Source organism: Passer domesticus, chromosome 32 (assembly GCF_036417665.1).
Source record: "Passer domesticus isolate bPasDom1 chromosome 32, bPasDom1.hap1, whole genome shotgun sequence".
Classification (NCBI taxonomy): domain Eukaryota; kingdom Metazoa; phylum Chordata; class Aves; order Passeriformes; family Passeridae; genus Passer; species Passer domesticus.
Window position 1 is genome coordinate 3,697,682 of NC_087505.1, and position 5,171 is coordinate 3,702,852.

At 54.1% G+C, this 5,171-nt stretch overlaps 1 long non-coding RNA gene across 3 annotated transcripts; it reads right to left on the bottom strand.

The window, feature by feature from the left end:
* Nucleotides 1-1,823: 1,823 nt before the first annotated feature.
* On the bottom strand, nt 1,824-4,939 carry LOC135288290 (uncharacterized). Of its 3 annotated transcripts, XR_010351491.1 has the most exons (4): nt 4,190-4,939; nt 3,676-3,697; nt 3,532-3,601; nt 1,824-3,437 (listed from the first exon to the last, which is right to left on the bottom strand). It is a non-coding gene; the product is annotated as an uncharacterized LOC135288290 (long non-coding RNA). The 3 variants fall into 3 exon arrangements; XR_010351490.1 differs by having other exon boundaries at nt 3,676-4,939; XR_010351489.1 differs by lacking the exon at nt 1,824-3,437 and having other exon boundaries at nt 3,499-3,601; nt 4,263-4,939.
* Between the last annotated feature and the right edge of the window lie 232 nt (nt 4,940-5,171).

The window sequence follows — 5,171 nt, forward strand, 5'->3', positions numbered from 1 at the left end:
TCACAAATCTCCCTCCCCTCTCCTTCCCAGAACTCTTCACAATGCCGGTGCTGAAGGGTCCCCCCGAGGGTCCCTTCAGCACTGTGGGGTCCCCCCTGACTCTCAGCTGTGGGGTCCCCCCTGACTCTCAGCTGTCTCGGCATCCCCAGCCCCCTGCGGCCCTGAGCCCCTCTCATGCAGATTTTCTACCGGGATGGGCAGGTGGTGGTGAGCCCACAGGAGTCCCCACAGCTGTTGGTGCCCTCCATGAGGGTCTCCCACTTGGGGAATTACAGCTGCGAGGTGTGCTCTGAGGGGGGAGTCGTGCAGAAGAGCAGCGCTCGGCTCCGTGTCACGGTGCGCAGTGAGTGCGGGGATGGACATGGGGAGCTCCCAGACACCCCCCGGGTTCCCCTGCCTTGCCTGGAGATCCCCATTACTGCCCAGGTTCCCCATCCTTTCCTGGGTACCTCACCAGATCCCCCAGCCCTATGTAGGTACCCCCATATTCCCTGTAATCTTTTTCCACGTCCCCCCATTATTGCTGGGGTCACACTCCATGTCCCCCTATTCTTCACTGGGGTCCTTTCATCTGTCCCTGGTTCAACCACAGCCCTCTCTGATCCCTCCCCCCCCCCCCCCCCCAGTCCACCATTCCCTCCCTGGCGCAGTGGGTCCCTGCTGTTCCTGGTCCTGCTAGTAGGTGTCATCGGGGGCTGGCACCGGTGGCGCCACGGGGTGGGTGACAATGGGTGGGGATGCGGGTTCCAGGGATTGGGGTGAAGCCCCCCCCAGAGTACGGGGGCCATAGGGTGGCACCAACAGCTCCTGACTTGGGTGAAGCTGAGCCCCCAGAGACCTTGGCTGGGGGTCCTGGGGGATTTGGGGATGTCCTGCACAATTGTACAGAGATATTGGGGGTTCTGTCAGGGGATTTTGGGGGCTCTGGGGCCTAGGGGTATGGCCACGAGTGGGGGCTCCCATGTGGGGCTGCCCAGAGCTTCCAGTTCCAGTGCTCCCAGTACCCCCATGGGTTCCCCATTCTCTCCCTCAGTGCCAGGGGGCACAGCACCCTTGTCCCTCTTACTGGACCCAAAATTTTCGATTAAACTGGGAGGAATGACTTTTGTTTGTTCAGCTCTGCCCTGTTTGGCTCAGGAAGGAGGAGGGTCCCAGTCAGGTTGTTGAATCAATCCTTCTTAAAAATTCTCAAGATTCAGAATTCAAAGGGTCACAAAAGGAACGATTTCCAGGGAAGGCCCCCACAAAGGAACAAACCCCAGAAGCTGCCCCCAGCACATTTCCTTCACCAGGAAGGATCTGGCAGGCCCCAGACCTTCTTTGCTCTGATGGCCAAAGTGGCCTTCAGGAGGCTCTGGATTCTCTGGTCCCCTGTCCCAAACACCTCCTCTGCCGTGTTCCCCATATAATGTTGTCACAAAGGCCCTGTGGGTTTTCCAGAGCCTCCCCCTTTCCAGGGCAGTCGGGATCAGGCCATGGCACAGGGTGGGGCTCAGTTTCCAGTTGGTTCCAGGAGCTCTGGACACCCCTCCAGGTCAAGGCAAGCTGTGTCCTGCCCTCTGCTGCCACAGGAATGGGGACAAAGGCTTTGGCAATGTCCATGGGGGCACCACTTGCTTGTCTCGCACTCCAGCTTGTCCTGGAGTTCCGGCATGTCCTGCACAGCATCTCTCAGTGGCACTGGCACTTGGTTCTGGTCCCTATGGTCCCTGTCAGTGTCCACTCTCCACTGGACTCACGCTCTGGCCATGTTGGGCTTTTGATGGGGGCATTCCCTGGAAATCATTTCTTTTCTGACCCTTGGGATTCTGAACCTGGTTGCTGTTGTTGTTGGTTTTGTTCTCTTGTTGGTGTTTGCAGGAAATTGTTCTTCTCTCAGCCCTTTGAGATCTTCACCTTCTGTGCCTCCACTGGGAGGGGGAGGGGCAGCGGCCCCTGGTTTTTAGTGGCAGCTCAGAATTGGAGAATCCCATTCCTAAAGCCTGTTACAGCTGAACAAAGAAACCAAATTTCTGCCAGTTTAACCCAAAAGCTGCATCTTGGGCCAATACCAGGGGTCCTGTGCCTTCCTGGTATTGGGAGGGGCAATGGGGAGCCACTGGGAGCATAGGGGTATGTCTTGGGATGATTTTATGATGATGCACTATTCCTGATCACCTGCTTTATGCCCAGCAATGGCTGCTGGAGGTTTAAAGTGGGTCTGGGAGAGGGGTGGGAGCCTGGGAGCTCCTGCACTGGCTTTGATCAAAGCCTCCCTCTGGAGAGTGCTGGGTGCAGGGTGGTGTGGATCAGACATTATCTTGTGGCTTAGCTAGCTTGGTTTATTGTTAGCAAGAAGTTTTTAATTTTTTCCTTCCCCTGGCCTGCAGAGGCTGCAGTATCAATCCTTTGGTGGCTTCTGTTTTATTTTTCTCTTGAACTGTTGGGCTTAGTTTTGGTCTGGAATCAAACAATTGCCTAGACCATCAGCCGAGAGCCTGCAGGGGCTGCCCCAGCCAGCCCAAGAGCTCAGGAAAAGATGAACCATCAAGAGAAAGGACACCAAAATCCACTAGCTTCATCTGCTGTGAGGAGAAGACCAATGCTAGAAGTTCAACAGGTTCCCACCTGTTTTGCCCAAGCTGCTGCACAAACTCTTGTTTCTCCCTTCCCTGAGACAAAAGCCAGCCCCATTTTGTCCCATCTTTACCACACAGCCAGCCCATTTATTTCTTGCCCTGGGATTTTGGGTTTTTTTGTGCTGCTGGGGGCATGTGTAAAGTTGTGATAGTTCAATATCTAGCATTTATTCAATTCTTTTCCTGTGCTGTGTGGGCACTTTGTTTGTAAATAAAGAGGGTTTATTTTCACTTTCACTCACTGGCATTCATTTTACTCATTGGCAAAAGGGACTACTGAAGCCCTTCTCTTTAGAGGAAACACTCATTTCACAGCATTTTCTCCTAAATTTGTCTGTAAACCAAGATAGGGCACTGGGAGGAGGAATGGGCAGCCCCTGGGATCATAGGGGTACTGAGGGGCGGAATGGGGAGCCCCTGGATTCTCTGGGAGCAATAGAGAAGTAGTGGGAAGAGGAGTAAGGAGCCCCTGGAGATATTGGGAGCACTGGGAGGGGGAGTGGGGAGCACCTGGGGGTACTGGGAAGGGGACAGGGGAAGCCCTCGAGGTACTTGGGGTAGGGAATGGGGAGCACTTGGTGCTTGTGCAAACCCCCCCAGAAGTTGTGACTATGTCCCAGACAGGATGGGAAACCACAGGAGCTGTGGAGGAGGAAATCCCAGTGCCCCCAGTGCCTCCAGTGCCCTCAGTGCCCCCTTTGCCTTAGTACTGTGGCACATTCTCATAGATGTTACTGTTGTCCCGTGGTTGCTCATGGGGTCACAGCAGTCTGGGGTAGGTCACCAGGGGGTGCTGGAGGGGGGAGATGTGGAGGGGCCCTGCAAGAGACACCATTTGGAGGATGAGGGTGGGGTGACACCTGTGGGTGATGTGTCCCTCTATACTCACTCCAATTCTGTCCCCTATACTCACTCCCTGCCCTCTTGGTGATCACATCTTTGGTATCCAGCAACTCCCTCTCCTCCACAGCAACTGGGAGGCCCTGTGGGGGAAAGGGGTGTTGGGAGGAGTCTGTAGAGGGAGAAAAAAGGGTCCTGGCTGGAGTGTCTCACTTACCTCTCCTGGGGCTTCCTGGCAGCTGCAAAGGAAAAGGTGGAGAAGGTGACAATGGAGTCCCCAGAGCCCTTGAACCCCTGAGGGTCCTCAGGACCTCCAAATGACCCTGGAACTCCTGAACCCACACCAGACCCTTGACTGTCCCCAGCACTCCTGAGCACCCTGAAGCCCCACAGAAGCCCTGAATCATCCCTGCACCACCAACCCCCCTTTTATCGCTGAATCGCCAGAAACTCGAGCTTCCCCAGACAGGGAGGGGCACCCCATAAACTGTCCCAGGATTCCCAAAGCTCCCTCAACATCTCTGCAGGACCATCCAATACCTCCTGAGCCCAACCAGGAGCTCCCAGTACCATCATAATATTCCTCAAGGGCCCCCTGGAATGATACAGGAACACCTGAAGACCCTCTGCTATCCTGAGCCAAAGTCACTTGTTGCTGTCCCACTGTCTGCCCCCAATCTGGGGACCTCCCTTTGACCAGAGGATCCCCATCCATATCCATTGTCACCCACCCAGGTGGTGACATTGGTGCCAGCCCCCGATGTCGCCTACGAGCAGGACCAGGAACAAGAGAGACCCACTGACCATGTGGCCACTGCTGGAGACAGAGGGGGACACACTGGGGTCACCCAGAAGCCCAGGGGTGCTGCAGCCCCCAAGGGACTCCATGTGACCCCCCCTATGTTCCTTTGACCCTATGGTGTCACAGCCAGGACCAGCTCTGGGCTGAGTGCCCGGAACATGAGGTGCCCATCCAGCTGGTGATTGTGACCTGATGTGGAGTGGGGGATGTGACAGCTGGGATTAGGGACGCATGGCTTGGATGTCCTGGGTGGGGATCCCTGTGATAGTAAAAGATTTTAAAATCATAGAATATTCAGGGAGTTAGAAAGAAAGTTAGGCTTAGTAGGCCCTGGGAACATATTGAAAATAGGCCCTGGGAAACATTAGGCCTTGTGTTTGCCAGACCATGTGAAATTGCACCTGCGTAACCAGTGTATGATAAATGATATAATTGTTAGATGTGATGATTGTTTAGATGTAATTATTGTTTAATCATAAGAAGAATAATGAGAAACTATGTTCAAGGGTTTGAGGGGGATCATGAGAAACCTATGCTTGGATGAAATCAACGTATACAATAGAACAATGTAAGTTTAATAATTAATATGTAAGTTATATAACGATAGAATATAAAAAGATGTTCATCCCAAACCCATGGTGGAGTCAGATTTAGGTCTGTAGCCCTGACATCCAGAGCTCTTCAATAAAAGCACTTGCATATAATCATTCCGTGATTATGTGTTCCTGAACGCTAAGACCTGGACCCAGACAGTCCCAGCCACCCTGGTCTGTGACACCCAGGGGTGGGGGCTGTGACCTGGGCTGGGTTGGGATGGTTTGGGGGGGATGAGGTGGAATGGGAATCTGTGGAATTGGGGGTGCGGTGGGTGGGATCACTCTCAGCCCAAGGGTCTTGCTTGCCTAGGGCAG